Raw genomic sequence first — 17226 nt, 5'->3', positions numbered from 1 at the left:
AGTCCAGAAGTGTTTCCGATTTTCTTTCGACGTTACTGCTTGTTGATGAAAACTAAGTTTCACTCATTAGTTAAAGAAAAGCTGTGCCTGTCCTGTCGCGTAAAACAGGGGAATTGTGAGCACAATAGTAATACTTATCTCAATCACTTGCAAATAAAGTGCCTATTATAGTAATGTAGCTTCCACAGTAGAATAATAAAACATTTCGATGTACAAAAAATAAGTTTTTAATATAAAATAAAATCGCTTAAAGACGAACACCAGCCAGCCAGCAGTAGTTAAGCCGGTGCCAAGTTAACGTTCCTGCAGTTTTCATACTTGAACATTGATAAGATAGCGGAGTACAAAGACAAGTTCGGTACATTAAAAAAATAAAAAATTACGACCCAGGGTTCGAACCTGGCCGGTTCTAGAGGAGAATGACATTCACAGCCACTTGGAATTGAAAACAGGACAACGGCGTCTTTTACAAAGATAAGTTCTTAATTCAAAGTAAAAACACAGACGTCCCAGTTTTCGAACCGAGCTGATTCTATGGGAGGACAAGATCCACACAACTTAATAGGTGGTAAAGCTGCATACCGGCGTCTTTTCAAATAACACATTCATAAATCAAACCGGTGAAGTAAAGCAGTTACATTTACAGGGAAGGACAGACCCCAGAGACCAGTTTTTTTTAAGACCCTTGTCCAGGAGCGATTATTGTCAACCGGTATAGGTGGGCGGAGTAACACTAGTTTCCCAACTTCATGCGTATGGAGAGAGGTGACGTGACGTCTACTAAGCTTCGCCGACGTGAACCATGGCCGATAAAAGACGTTCGGTTCTTTGACCGCCCTTGTAGTGCTGGGATGCATGCCCCGTTCACAATTCCAGTCGTGGTAACCAGCTTGCTTGGCTTCCGAGTTGAAATATATGTACGGGATTAGTGTTGGGCGAAACTGCCCTTCGTAATGCTACCCTTAGCGAGGCGGTCAACTGTTGCATGATGGAGTTGCCACCTCATGCTGAATGATTAATGTACAAATACTAGCTACCGCTGCTTTGGCGCCATTTCGGAACAGAGAACAAGTGCTACAGTTGAAGTTCCTATGATGCGAAAATACATCGGTATTTGTAGGATCGTGCAGCTAAGCCCTAATTTCTCCATGTCCAAATTTTGGAGAAAAAGTGAGATTTATGTTCGATGCGATACGGTATTTCCCTCCTGGAAATGAAGGTTTTTGTGACTTTTCAGGCTTATGATAATCCACCATTTAGTAATCACTAGCAGAAAGCTGTCTTTAATTAACGCGATGTGTTTTGGGAGCACGGAAACATCCTAGGTGCTTTGTTCTTGACTTACATTAGTCAACGAGTTCAAAAATCAACTTCGTCCTTTTACATAGACTGAAGATGCTGGGTATTTTGAAAGTCTATGAGGCATACACACACGCATACAACACCGTGTCAAGACCACAATGTTTGAATATAGTGTAATATTTGTCCGTTGACATCCAAAGTAGCAAACATCGTCAACCTGTACAGAAGGATGCAGGTGACACTGCAAATTGTGAGGTATAAATGTAACACACATGAGGACGGTAGCCTTGCGCTAATTATATAATGAGTGAAAGAAAAAATCCACGATTTGAGTAATCGTAACTTTACGGAGGTTTCACTAACAACTCCTGGCAAAGTGTTAACAATGTCAACAAAAAAAAAAAAAAGTTTCAAATAGCTGTGAGCACTATGGGACTCAACTGCTGTGGTCATTAGTCCCCTAGAAATTAGAACTACTTAAACCTAACTAACCTAAGGACATCACACACATCCATGCCCGAGGCAGGATTCGAACCTGCGACCGTAGCAGTCGCACGGTTCCGGACTGCGCGCCTAGAACCGCGAGACCACCGCGGCCGGCTAACAATGTCATTCGCTCCCTAGTAGATAAGTACTGCCCCATAATAGAATAGGGGCGTGGTTCGAATATTGTTTCAGTTTGACAGCTTTAGGTTTTTCGTGACATTTAGAAACCATCTTAGGCTTCTTATCCGTCTATCTTCCTATCTTTAAGTGTGTCTTACTGGCTGAATTACTAACTCCATGCCATGAAAAATCTCAAGAGAGAGGTAAAAAGTATAAATCATTTTAAAGAGATGAAAAATCTAGAGGAAAACAGTACAACGGTTTTGGAAACCTAGGGTGTTTAAAGCAGAATGAAGGCAGTCACACCACGTGAAAGTAGGACTCACCATCGCCTACCATGAAATTTACGAAAACTGAAGATGCTAGTGAAAGGAGAGACCTAAAGCTGAGAAAAGTCTTTCATGATGTGAAAAACCTATACTTGTGCTTTCATTGTCTGCCATGACATGTGTTTCGTTCTGTGGTAAGTCTTAACGTATCATAAATGCTCTTACATTTTACTATCACAAAAAATGCTGACATCAGACTCTAAATCGAAGGTCTGTCCCCTGTCGGTCATCGGATTTATTAGTCACTTAATGTTACCTTCCGTTGTGGAAATTCTTCGTATTTAGCCAAACTGTCAGCCTTCGGCGTGGTTGGGTATGCGATGGAAACATATAACTTCCAGCAACACCATGCATAGTAAAGCCCACTTGTGGTGTTCTAATCAATCTTCGAGTGATGTCCACTTTACCTTTAATCCCTTGTAAATCAGTTCCTCGCAGAAGAGTTTGGATATTTGTGCATATTACATTACTTACGATGTAAATTTTCTTTTTTGAAGGAGGACTTACAGTCACGCCTCCTTCCCAACAGATTATTTCGTTTCGTTTTATATAGATGTTTCATCAATTTATATTACTCTGAAGTTTTATAGCACCTGTAATGCTAACATTACAGTAAGCCGCGCGGGATTAGCCGAGCGGTCTCGGGCGCTACAGTCATGGACTGTGCGACTGGTCCCGGCGGAGTTTCGAGTCCTCCCTCGGGCATGGGTGTGTGTGTTTGTCCTTAGGATAATTTAGGTTAAGTAGTTTGTACCGGTAAGCTTAGCGACTGATGACCTTAGCAGTTAAGTGCCATAAGATTTAACACACATTACAGAAAAGTCGTATACTCGTAGTTTCCTGTAAAATACAAGTCGTAATATGGATCGCTTTTAAGATTGAAGAAATACCAGAGAGTCTCTTTGTTTCTTCGTTGTAAGAACTGCAGGCTAATTTTGTTTTCAAGTTCTCTGAAGTCCTTACAGAAGGTCACACGAAGGTCTGTGGTGCACAGTAAAAGAAATTTGTCAACGATCTTAATAAAAACTGTCTTCTAAAATCTTAACGTTGTTCTTTTATGAAAAATATTGTAAACGTTGGTAGTGTGGTCATAGCTTTTGTAAAAGATTTCTCAAGGATCTTTGGCAGTGTAATCCGGTCTAAAGCCTTACAAATAACTACTCGTTCATGCCCTGGTATGTCTAAAGTGCAGCCGGCCACTGTGACCTAGAGGCTCTAGGCGCTTCTGCCCGGAACCGCGCTGGTGCTACTATCGCAGGTTCGAATTTTGCCTCGGGCATGGATGCGTGTGTTCTCCTTAGGTTAGTTAAGTTTAAGTAATTCTAAGTCATAGGGGACTGATGACCTCAGATGTTAAGTGTCCCATAGTGCCTAGAGCCAGATGAACCATTTTATTTTTCTCTCTAAAAAGGCGAAGTTGCACAGACTTCAAGATTTCAAAAAAAAAAAAAAAAAAAAAAAGCTCTGAGCACTATGGGACTCGACTGCTGTGGTCAACAGTCCCCTAGAACTTAGAACTACTTAAACCTAACGACATCACACACATGCATGCCCGAGGCAGGATTCGAACCTGCGACCGTAGCAGTCGCACGGTTCCAGACTGCGCGCCTAGAACCGCGAGACCACCGCGGCCGGCTTCCAGATTTCACCAACGGATCTTCTGCACTATATGCTTATCTCAGTCTGGCCTTTTAAATACTGGATGACTCGTCAGTAAGTTTGAATGGAAAGTCTAAACCACTTCTAAATCACAACTTACTTTTTCTTACTTCTAGAAGAGTAAACTCTTACTACTCAGACTTTGAAATCAGTAAGTGTCATAAAACCTTGTAACAAGATCAAACAGGTTGTTTTCAATGAAAACATGGACTTCAGGGACAAGTTCAAACAGCAGTCTACCCCGTCAGTCCAAAATGTTCAGAGTTTGGAGTAATAATATGGCGATTTTAATGCTTTGCGTGTTCTTCTTGAGTGCAGCTAAATGGAAGTCGGAAAAGCTATTCTTTGGGAAGTTGTTCAACTCGTGCGTCACGTTGACCCAATGTCGACTGTGTCTACAAAGCGATGAACCTTCATATGACTTTCAGCATTTTGTCGTTTTGTTGTAGGGTCACGCTGATAAGACCAAGTTTCGTCATCGGTTCAAAAATGGTTCAAATGGCTCTGAGCACTATGGGACTTAACATCTGAGGTTATCAGTCCCCTAGAACTTAGAACTACTTAAACCTGACTAACCTAATGACATCACACACATCCATACCCGAGGCAGGATTTGAACCTGCGACCGTAGCTGTCGCGCGGTTCCAGCCTATAGCGCCTAGAACCGCTCGGTCACACCGGCCGGTTCATCATCTGTGATGATACAAAATTGTTAAGGCTTTCGTGGCCACTTGTTCACAAACTGCCTATTGGCTTCTGTCTCGGGTTCTTCGGCCGACGTTCAACTAATGGTTAGAGACAGAAGCCAATAGGCAGTTTGTCATCTGTGATGATGTTTTCCAGAAAAGAATTACCTGCGTTCCGTATTTCAATCAAGTCGCGGCACGTTTCCACGTGTCTGTTCAGCAGTTAAGGTGGGGAGGACAACAGAAATTTGTTAACATTAAATATAGATTAAAGTGTTAGGAAGTCTTTTCTGAAAGTATTTGCATGGAGTGTAGTCATGTATGAAACTGAAACGATAACGATAAACTGTTTATACAAGAAGAGAATAGAAGCTTCTGAAATATGGGGCTGCAGAAGAATGATGAAGATTGGGTGGGTAGATCACGTAACTAATGAGGAGGTACTGAATAGACTCGGGGAGAAAAGAAAACTGTGGCACAACCTGACTATAAGAAGGGATCGGTTGATAGCACACATTCTGAGACATCAAAGTATCACCAATTTAGAATTGGTGTGATGTGTTTGTGTCGGGGCGGGAAGGGGGGGGGGATTGTAGAAGCAGGCCAAGAGATGAGTATAGTAAGCATTTTCAGGAGGATGTAAGTTGGTGGTTATTCGGAGATAAAGAGGTTTGCACAGCATAGAATAGCATGGAGCGCTGCATCAAACCACTCTTTGCATTGAAGACCGCAACAACATATCGATCTTGTTATGAATCGCCTGTAGCCTTACATTCGATGGACGATTAAATCACACCCATGGATCAGTTATAAGACATCTTGCCTTCATTTACAAAATCTCCTTTATTACTACGCAATAGTAGATGGTTCTTTTTAACAGGTGTTGGATTCTTTACAAGGAATTTAAGTACTGACTGATGAATACTGTTTTTCCCCATACATATAAATGATCTCTCTGCTGAAGCACATCAAGGAAAAAGTTTCTTTTCTACAGTTCACGATTATTAGAATCAATTTGAATAGAAAAACAGTAGCAGAGAAAACTCTACATTCATCCTTCAAAGAATTATTTAGGTTTTTTTACAAATGGCGTCTCTTAATATTTTTTTAAATATTTGCTGTCTGTTCCACTCTATACATCGATTAGTGCTACATGAAAGACTAGTTTATACCATAGAGACTCTAAGAACGTTTTGGTTGTATACATTGGCGAGATTTAAAACTAGAAAAGAATGATAATTTGTTATTAACCCAGACCAGATATTTTGCACTTTGTGTCATTGCAACTAAGGCGGAGAAACTACTCAGAACGTTGACATACTTTGCTTATTTTGTTCAATAATATCCTGAGATAACTTAACTTTGAGAAACGAAAATTTTTGCTACAAAAATTACATGTAAGAATAATATTCGCACGAGAACCTAAAAAAAGAGCCGTTTAAGGAGTAAGGTATTTTGACTATAGACTCACGATAAGAAATTTCCTCAGATAATCTGTTGTAAATTATCAACTATAATGTAGGAAGAATAACAGTTCCCACGTTACAATACTGGGAGAAAGACTTTCGTCATTATTCTTAATTTAAACTAAGTTTAGTGCACAAATGAATGTATAATGCTGTCTATTTAAGTCTTTAACAATTGACCTAATGATAGAAAACGCATTGACAGCAAACATAGATTACAAACGAAGTCATGTTATTCCTTCTGGGTTTTTTCTTCCACTCCAAATTAGAATTTCTTCATATAAACTCTTAACTCAATGTAGTGCATAATGACATCTTTATTTTTTGTTATTAAATTAAATATTTTATACTGATATGTGAGTTAATCGGTTAGCACTTAGCGAGAAGATATGTTTAAAAGCAAAATAATTTCATAGTAAGCTGTAAACTGTCTCATCCCATGTCTCACAGACGCCCGATAAAACATGCAAATGAGTTTTTCAGTGTTTATCATAAAAATACTTGTTGGTTACTATATTAACTACACTGGTTTGCAGACAATAAAATAATGAGATGAACATGCACTTTCTATGCCTTTGTAGAGCTTTCCATGCATGTTAAAGAATTACTGCCCGTATGAAATCAAACGGGCCCGTTTTACAGCAAGTTATAAACGAATTAGAAATAAATCCCTTGTAAATTTGCATCTTATGATATTCCATTGTGGCTTGCTTGCTCCAAGGATTTCTGGAAATACCATCTTCCAAATCACAACAAAACGCTAAATCCTCCCTAACCCTGAGTGTGCAGTTCTATTTCGCATGAAAAACTGTTAACGACAAATGGGGAACGGGGAGAAGAAAATACAATAATGAATGGCAGAACGTATGTAATCGTGTTGATGCTAATGTCTTTAAGATGCAAAATTACGCTGGAACCTCAGAAAATTACTATGAAGAGGCAAACTGGAGAAAAGGGAGGGATGATGCCGAACGTGTTTTTTTAACGTCCAATAATTTTCATGGTCGAATACGAGAGACAAAAAATGGGGAATATACCAAAATGTAGCAGTGGGAAATTTTTGATTGTAGAGTCACTGAGTATGAGGAAAGAATAGTAGATGATTTGAACAGCAAATTAGGTTTGTTTCCTTTTACAATAATCCATTCAAAAATACGAGAAAAAAGGCGAAAAGGAAAGATGTTTCTAGATGAAGGAGACCTTTAGGAAAGCTTCTTTCAGATTGTAAATCCAGTGTGCGTGTTGGAACTGTATCCCGGTTCTACGATTTCTGTCTGTCACGTGTTACTACTTTCGTCTCCTGCAATGGCTTTTGTGATTTATTTTTTTTATGAATTACATCGGGTGAAGAGCGGCTAGCCAATCCTTGCACTGACACATGAGAGAATGATATATCAATAAATATACAATATAACAAACTCGACAAACAAAAACACTTATACATTACAGGGACTGAAAAGCTACGTGTATTATAACAGTAACTGGCTGTGTTTGCTCAGTCTTGTGGGACAACTTGGAGAAGAATAGTTCTTGCAGAGTACAGAACACACTTGCTTTGTTAGCTTCGAGGCTCGGTGTTGGAGACAAAATACTAGGCAACGACCATGAACTCGGTTCAGAGAGTGTAACGTGATTCTCGCGAAGTGGTTCAGAAGCACGAAGGGAAAGCGATAGTTTGGACGGGGACCTGAAGCATTTAGTGCCAGTCCGAAGCTATAACTTCCCGCGACGTCGCCTGATAAAATAGTTTCTAGAAGGCTTGGAGTGCAAAATGAACCGAGGCGTTCTGTTGCCAAGAAACCAAAGAAATTCGTCGCTACTTCACTCTGGTGTTCGGAGCGATTAATTTTCTCAACTATGTTCTTGCGCGAGAATTCCATTAATGATCAGCGTTGTTTTATATCTTTCACGTAAAAAAAGAGACGATACCTCAAGATAATGGATTGTTATAATTAAAGTGCAGTTACTCCGGAGGTCCAACGTAGGCTATAATTATAGAATGGCAGCGAAACTTGGTAGATATGCTGCTGCGTTAATGCTGATATAATTTATGCTGAAAAAAATTAGGTCCACTTCTGGTCACTTGGTGCAAATCTGGCGCTGTACAGCATCTCATCGATGCCTTTGGTGCACATGTTAAACAATTAGTATAAGTTTGGATTAATAATAAAAGTAATATTTTGCCTTTCTCCCTTGTTTGACCTTTTCTGCCCATGTCCCATTTCTAATCCATGACATACGAAAACATTTTTTTATGTCTCTCTTGCATTCACAGCGTCATGTTTGCACCTGGTGGCCAAAATTGAACTAATCTTTTTCCGAAGTAAATCGATTCTGCATTAATGCATTAGAATATCAACCAAGTTTCGCTGCCATACCTCAATTACGGCCCACACTGGACCTCTCTCTGAGCAGCTGCACATTAATTACAACCACATGGTATAACTAAAAAGACATACCGGCTAAAAGCAGGCAATGCGAATGTTTTAAATGGTTCAAATGGCACTTAGCATTATGGGACTTAACTTCTGAGGTCATCAGTCCCCTACAACTTAGAACTACTTAAACCTAACTAACATAAGGACATCACACACAACCATGCCCGAGGCAGGATTCGAACCTGCGACCGTAGCGGTCGCGCGGCTCCAGACTGTAGCGCCTAGAACCGCTCGGCCACTCCGGCCGGCTAATGTTTTACTGGCACTGATATATTAATAACAAAATTTTGTATTCTTAGGTAACATTTAGATAATATGTAAGCGACCGTGAGAAAGATGCTAGTGTGCAAGCGCCGAACCTTAACAACTAAAGGTATCTAACTGGACGACGTGTTTGGTCATAGCAAATGTAGGTAGCGTCAAATGAAGAGTCATCGTACAATGTTACAACTAATCTTTACCCATTAATTCATGATTAATGTTTCACTCAGTATGATGTGATAGAAATATACAGGGTGGTCCATTGATAGCGACCGGGCCAAATATCTCACGAAATAGGCATCAAACGAAAAAAATCCAAACAACGAAACTCGTCTAGCTTGAAGCGGGAAACCAGATGGCGCTATGGTTGGCCCGCTAGATGGCGCTGCCATAGGTCTCAAACGGATATCAACTGCGTTTTTTATTTAAATAGCAACCCCCCTTTTTTATTACATATTCGTGTAGTACGTAAAGAAATATGAATGTTTTAGTTGGGCCACTTTTTTGCTTTGTGATAGATGGCGCTGTAATAGTCACAAACATATGGCTCACAATTTTAGACGATCACTTGGTAACATTTTATTGATGGCAATCTAAATGGTGCAATGCATGCTGATTCCCTACGTAATGTTCTACCGATGTTACTACAAGATGTTTCACTGCATGTCAGAACGGCGATGTACTTCCAGCATGATGGATATCCTGCACATAGCTCGCGTGCAGTTGAAGCGGTATTGAATAGCATATTTCATGACAGGTGGATTGGTCGTCGAAGCACCATACCATGGCCCACACGTTCACCGGATCTGACGTCCCCGGATTTCTTTCTGTGGGGATTGTTGAAGGATATTTGCTATCGTGATCCACTGACAACGCCTGACAACATGCGTCAGCGCATTGTCAGTGCATGTGCGAACGTTAAGGAAGGCGAACTACTCGCTGCTGAGAGGAATATCGTTACGTGTATTGCCAAATGCATTGAGGTTGGCGGACATCCTTTTGAGCATTTATTGCATTAATATGGTATTTACAGGTCATCACGCTATAACAGCATGCGTTCTCAGAAATAAGTTCACAAAGGTACATGTATCACATTGGAACAACCGAAATAAAGTGTTCAAACAAACCTACGTTCTGTATTTTAATTTAAAAAACCTACCTCTTACCAACTGTTCGTCTAAAATTGTGAGCCATATGTTTATGACTATTACAGCGCCATCTATCACAAAGTGAAAAAAGTGGTCCAACTAAAGCATTCATATTTCTTTACGTACTACACGAATATGTAATAAAAGTGGGGGTTCCTATTTAAAAAAAAAAAACGCAGTTGATATCCGTTTGACCTATGGCAGCGCCATTTAGCGGGCCAACCATAGCGCCATCTGGTTTCTCCCTTCAAGCTAGACAAGTTTCGTTCTTTGTAGTTTTTTCGTTTGACGCTTATTTCGTGAGATATTTGGCCCGGTCACGATCAATGGACCACCCTGTGTATACTTGTTCTAGAAATTAAAGACTTATGTGATATATTGAAATTTAATGTGTATCTGTCCGTACAGAGACTATTATGTACACCACGGTTAGATACCTGCTGTTAACTTCCGCATTATCTCTATATTCGTACTACACCATAGCAAGTAGGCCATTAGCCACGTTTCCTTGACATTGATAACATGCTCTGTATAAAAATTTTATCCGGTGAAATATTAACCAGATGTATTCATCTCTCCAGTCTAATCATTTATGTTAACAAACAGTACTGAAAGTTACAAAGTGCCAGCTGTTTTACAAACAAATTAAATGTGTCTAAATTATCAACAACAATTTAATGTGAGGTTTAAATAACTCACTGCATTCTGTGATGCAATTTCAATGCTGAATGTCAGTTTCCTATAAAACTGATATTATCTCAACTGCGTACTTTTCGTCACTTTCTGTTTCGCGTATCAGCAACATGCTTCGTATTGCGAATATTGTTTCTATCATTTCGTCATGTAACTGATTTTACCTTTTTATTCAATTTTCCACAAGAAACAAGTGCGATAGATTTCTGTTAGGGACCATTAGTGATGTAAAAGAATAATCTTTAATTACATATTTCCTACTTTACAGTTGTTTAATGCGTTACATCATAGAAGTTCGAGATATATAGTGAAACCAAATAGTTGTGAAGCTGATGTACAAGTAACATAAATGTTTTATGCTTTGAGTGTTGATGATGGTTATGAGCAATTTAAAGGAGAATGTCTGATTTTAACAACTACAATCACTTGCAAAATATGGACTTTAATAACTTCCTTAGCAACGTGTTCGTTTACAAAGAAACTTTGGATAGTGGCCGCCAATGTGAGCAGGTCGGTTGTAGTGATGAAGGACAGATATAAAAATGGGCAACGAACATTTTACTCAGTTTCGGCATTTTTTAAAATCTGATATTCGTAAAAGAGTAGCAGCAATTCATGTAATTTGAAGATCAACATAAAACTAATAATATACTTTCAGTATCACTTACGCTGTGTCAGATTATCAGAGTCAGAAAATTGGCTATTGATGTAAATAAAGTGGAGTGAAGAAATGATGTGTGTCGGTGGCTATTTTGTGCCACTGTTTGGTTGTCCCGCCTGATTGCCAAGCTAGAAGTCAGCTGAAGCTCGAACTGTCGAAAGCATTAGCAGCACCGGCCTAGTACACGAGATTCTAAACGATGCTTGCCAACACGTGAGTACTCTTGAGCTCTGCCGAATGCGAACAGACAGTTCTAGCTATGAGTCATGGGATTTTTTGCACTTCCTGTTCCGTGTTCTCCTACGTGCTGTTCAACCAATTTCTGCTCCCTAGTCGATTTACCAACCCATACCGTTTGCTATAATATGTAAGATTCTTAGAAGAATACTGGAGAAAAAATCCACTGGCAGCCTCTCTCGCTTCCGATGTTACAGAAGGAGGGTATATCTCCCGACCCACCATTGTTAATACAACATCTGAACAGTGTTAAAATGATTTATTTCGATACTGAAACAACTTACACGGCTACAATTACTTTGTAAAAATTTAAACTGAAGCCAATGGACACACAAAAAATTAAAAAAATCTTTTCTTTAAGACAGAGGACTGTATAAGTCAGCTCAAGTCTAGAATGCTACTCGCTTCGCCATGGTTTTTTTCTGTAGAGATAGACAACGTGTGTGTGTGTGTGTGTGTGTGTGTGTGTGTGTGTGTGTGTGTAGCTTTGTAAGTATTAATCATAGAAGAAGCTGTGACTACAAGATACACTAGTGATTGCATCGCAGTTTTGTTAATCTAAATGTCAAGGAGTTGCATGTCCACCTGCATATTACCTTGTATATTACACTTCTCACAAAAAGTTCATCACATCTCTCTCTCCGCAACTGGATGAATACCGAAGGATCTTGCAATTCTAATAGTGACAAAGTCTGAACTGAACACGTTTGAAAATAAAATTCACTGTAGCACACATACATTGTTTGAAAGAAATATGCAGTGAGGATCCATAGGCAATAATTTGGGCATCTGCGTTTCTGTTTTTTAAAGAGCGTCCGTAAGCAGTATTTATTTATTCTATTTCTGCTAATAATATTTATTTATTTTATTAATTGCTTATTTAGTCTGACCAGATCAGGGCCTTAAGGCCCTTTCTTACATATAAGCAGGAACGTACCATACAAAAAAAATACAGAACGATCACAATAATAATAATTTGCATTATTAATGAAAATAATTGGCACTAATAATAATAATAATAGTAACACTAATAATGATGATAAAATAATGTAGGAATTAAGAATGATGTTCATTAGTTTAGCACCTTTGAAGCCTTGTTTAAAGTGGAAGGGACACTGACAAAGGAGAGGATTAAAATGAAAGTGACAGTGGTTGCTAGCAAACAAGATTATTTCAGTAGATTGTACACAAGGGGAGGGAAAGGTGATGGGGATGGTTGGTTGAAAAGAGTGAGCTACAAAAGAGATAGCCATCTCTTGAAGTTTGAAAGAATCTTAATTTCTCTAATATTTTGAGGAATAAGATTTCGAAAAATGTTTAGAGAATATATCAGTGTTGTGTAGTGGTACAGAGAGGATTTTAATTTGTTCGGAACGAGTATTTCTGCTGTGTTGTTGAGGTAGTAGTGTAAGGGTTGAAGATAAATAGGAAGTATTGCAGTGGCTGAAGACGATGCAGCAAACAAATGTATGATCATCTCTACGCTTATCGGCACGTAGCCATGACAGTTTTTCGTTGGCAGGAGTGATTTAGTGGAAATAGCGTACATCAGAATTGAATAGCACACAAGCATTCACCGTCAGTTCCAGCCGGTGTGAGCTCTCATACTAAAGTCCTTGGAGCATAGAATCACCACAATCGAGGATGGGGAGTGTTAATGACTCTACGAATTTCTTTTTAAACTCGAGAGGAAGTATTCTTTCTATATTTCTGTAACGAATACAGTGATGCTGACACATTCTTACAGAAGGCAGTTGTGTGTGCTGTCCATTCTAGATGACGGTCGAGAATGCTAAATTATTTGCTGAAGTAGAAAAGGTGACTTCTGTGCTGTTTTAGGGTTAAGGGTGGAAGAGATTTTCGGAACAGAAGAGTAATAAGTATTCTGCAAGCAACTAATATTGTTTGAGCTTTAGATGGGTTAAGTTTCAAACCTATGTTCTGCCTCCATTCTGATAAAGCAGAGAAGTGCGCATTTATGTTCTGGATGGCTGCGCGCATATTTGTCGGGCTTCTACTTAGGTATATCTGAAGGTCATCGGCATGTAAATGATATTTGCAGTGGGAGGTAGTAGCAGATATATCCTTAATATATAATAAGAAAAGTAGTGGAACCAACACTGATCCTTTGGGGCCCCTGATTGTATATTCTTCCATTGTGACGTCTTTGTTCCGGTCATTACACACTGTTGGCGGTATTAAGGAATAAGTGGAAGCATTGCACAGCACTTGAAGAAAAGTTTTGAGTTTAGCACATAGAATGCCAAAGTCGACAGTGTCGAGAGCTTAGTCGAAAAAGCACGTAATCGTCGTCAGTTTTTTGCCCATTGCTTGTCTCAGTTCCTCAGTCACTAATAAGAGGGCAATCGCCGTGCTGCGATTTTTTCGGAAACCGTATTGGTATTAATCCAGAATGTTAAGTAACCGGTAAGCTGATCGTGACTTATGTACTCTAAAGCCTTGTGGCAGTTTCTTTTTCGGGTAGAGGTTTAATGAGTCCCTATCTCCAGGGCGTTGGGAAAGTACTGTAGATCAGATAATGATTGAAAGTATAAATGATAATTAACTGAAACCCTCAGCCGCCGACAGGTGTTGATATACCTTGATGGGGAGAGCTCAAAATGTGTGCCCCGGCCGGGACTCGGACCCTGGATCACCTGCTTGCATGGTAGATGCTCTATCTGTCTTTTTTTATATCATTTTGTTCCATATTCTGCGTTGAATTTGTTCGTGGCGGACGTCCGATGACACTCGTTCAGGTTGTTCGTTGATCCGTTCACTCAGTTTCTTATTACAGAGGGTAGCTAAACCCTCCGACCGAACACGCTGAGCTACCGTGCCGGCTAGCCAGCTGAGCCACCGAGGACACAGATGAATAGCGCGACTGCAGGGACTTCTCCCTTGCATGCTTCCCGTAAGACCCACATTCCCAACTATCCACAATCTACATACGTAATGTACCTGATAGATGTTTGCTGTCGGCAGCTGAGAGTTTCAATTAATTATGATTTGTTCTAGAGAAGCTGCACGGTCATCAATGGTACCTGTTTTTTTCAGAACAGGTACTATCTTCATATATATAGTTAAAGGCTACCCAGCCATTGACCTTCGTCTGTGCGAATGCGCACAGGTTGCCCGAACTCTTATGAAAATCGTCACCTTAGTGTGCGCGAGTAATGAGTGAATGGGCAAATATCTATTAGGTACATTACGTATGCAGATTGTGGACAGTTGGGAATGTGAGTCTCACGGGGAGCGTGCAAGGGATAAGTCGCTGCAGCGCACTTTACCTGTCTCCTCGGTGGCTCAGATAGATCGCCGGCACGGTAGCTCAGCGTGTTCGGTCAGAGGGTTAGCTGCCTTCTGTAATAAAAAAAACTGAGTTAATCGATCAACAACGAACTTAAACGGATGTCTTACGACGTCCGCCCCGAGCAGATGCAACGAACAAAAGCGAACAAAAACGGGAAAAAAAGAAAAAAGATGGATAGAGCGTCTGTCATGTAAGCAGCAGTCCCGGATTCGAGTCCCGGTCGGGGCACACATTTTCAGCTGTCCCCATCGAGGTATACCAACAACACCTGTCGGCAGCTGAGGGTTTCAGTTAATTAGCATTTGTTCTAGAGAAGCTGCACAGTCATCAACGGTATCTGTTCTTTCGAGAACAGTTAGTAACGTTATTATCGGCAGCAATGGTCCGACGAGGAAATTGATCATTTATATTGCAACATGGTCGTGTCCTGCAGCTGCAGAACGAATTTTCGAGCAATTGGCTTCCTGACCGTGTGAAGGCTTACCATCTACAGAAAAAGTTTTTCCTTTATACCGACCTCGTATACTTCAAGGGATTCAATGGTTTGCGTCCTTGTGCGTTGGTCAGGTAGAGATGTAGGCGTGGCAAAATACTCATTTAGCTGTCAATACACATCACGGGTGACCTAAAGTGTTATTACTTGGAGGCTAACCTCTGAATCTGTAAGTCTTCTTGAATGAAACCGTTATTACTGTCACGAAAAGAGAATCCACTTCAATTTGTACCCCTCCTCCATTACGAGATAATGCGTTCAGTTCGAAGACAGGAGTCGCACGAGTATAGAGTTCTTCCCGACACGTATGGTTTACGTGCCAGCGTAAGCATCTCTCTCTCTCTCTCTCTCTCTCTCTCTCTCTCCCCCTTTCCCTCTCGTTCTCCTTTGTCGGTTGGAGGTACACCCGTAACTCTTAAACATGTTACGAACAGATGTTAACCCAAGACAAAAAATAAATAAACAGATGTTCCAATCTCAGTAGTTCACATCTCACAGCGTATAATGTGACACCGGAACAGCTGACACTTATCAAAAGCGTAACTCGTGGCCTGCTCAATATACAGAATAGTAAACTGTCACATGAGCTGGTAGGAGAGATTCCGTTCGAATCTGATGTGATATAGTTTTTTTAGAGAATGTCCAACCCCTGTTTAGACGAATGCCGGTTGATACCACATCTCCGTCGTGGAAACCCAGCACAGAAGAAAACAAAATAGAAAGCACGCAGGTCACAGTTTACGAAATGGTTTACACGACTTCGTTCTCCTTACAGTAAAGCGACGCGTGGCGTCTCGTTGCCAAGGGAATGCACCCATAGAAACATCTGCCACATTTATGAGCAAAGATCGGTTATTTACGAACTCTGCAATCGTAGAATAATTCCAGGAAAGCTTGACATTAAATTTGTTCATCTACCATGGCGTACACGACTGTTTCCAATCAGAGTGCTTCGGACAGGTAGTATATTGTCTACAATCTCAACCTTTGCGATCAGACAGTACCAAGGTGGAGCGCCACTGTAGGAGTCTTTCGCTGTTCTGTGCAGCGTTTTCTTAAGCTAGACAGTAAATTCTTCTGCTATTTGATTATGCATCAGAACACAGCGACGAGCCAAAAATATTATGATCAGTGACAACTGCGACACTGAATACCGCCTGGCGGCTTTGCGGGTACAGGCAGAATAAAAGCGGCCTGCGAAATACGAGGGTGAGTCAAATGAAAACTTTAAATATTTTTTTAAATATTATTTATTGTCCAGAAGTGGTACAAAGTGTATTATTTTGCAATATAATCTCCCCTAAGCTCAATGCAAGTCCTCCAGCGCTTACAAAGTGCATAAATTCCATTAGAAAAAAATTCTTTTGGTAGTCCGCGCAACCACTCATGCACCGCATGACGTACCTCTTCATCAGAACGTAACTTCTTTCCTCCCATTGCGTCTTTGAGTGGCCTAAACATATGGAAATAACTCGAGGCAGGGTCTGGTGAGTATGGTGGATGAGGAAGACACTCAAAATGCAGGTCTGTGACTGTTGCAACTGTTGTACGGGCAGTATGGGGCCTTGCATTGTCATGTTGCAAAAGGACACCTGCTGACAGCAATCCACGTCGCTTTGATTTGATTGCAGGCCGCGATTTTTTAGGAGATCTGTGTATGATGCACTTATGACACTGGTTCCTCTAGGCATGTAATGCTCCAAAAAGACGCCTTTTTCGCCGCTAAAGAGAGTCAGCATAACCTTCCCTACTGATGGTTGTGTTCGAAACTTCTTTGGTTTTGGTGATGAGGAATGGCGCCATTCCTTGCTCGCTCTCTTCGTTTCCGGTTGGTGGAAGTGAGCCCAGGTTTCGTCCCCAGTAACGATTCTTGCAAGGAAGCCATCAACTTCTCGTTCAAAGCACCAAAGAAGTTATTCACAAGCATCAACACG

General features: G+C 40.4%; 1 protein-coding gene across 3 annotated transcripts in view; it reads left to right on the top strand.

Moving 5' to 3' along the window:
* LOC126272279 (uncharacterized) overlaps positions 1-17226 on the top strand; it is a 424623-nt gene that overhangs the window by 280196 nt on the left and 127201 nt on the right. The window lies entirely within an intron of this gene.

The sequence above is a fragment of the Schistocerca gregaria genome, chromosome 5 (genome assembly GCF_023897955.1).
Source record: "Schistocerca gregaria isolate iqSchGreg1 chromosome 5, iqSchGreg1.2, whole genome shotgun sequence".
NCBI classification, from domain to species: Eukaryota; Metazoa; Arthropoda; class Insecta; order Orthoptera; family Acrididae; genus Schistocerca; species Schistocerca gregaria.
Note: the sequence above shows the minus strand (reverse complement) of the source record. Positions and strands in the feature narration are given on the sequence as shown.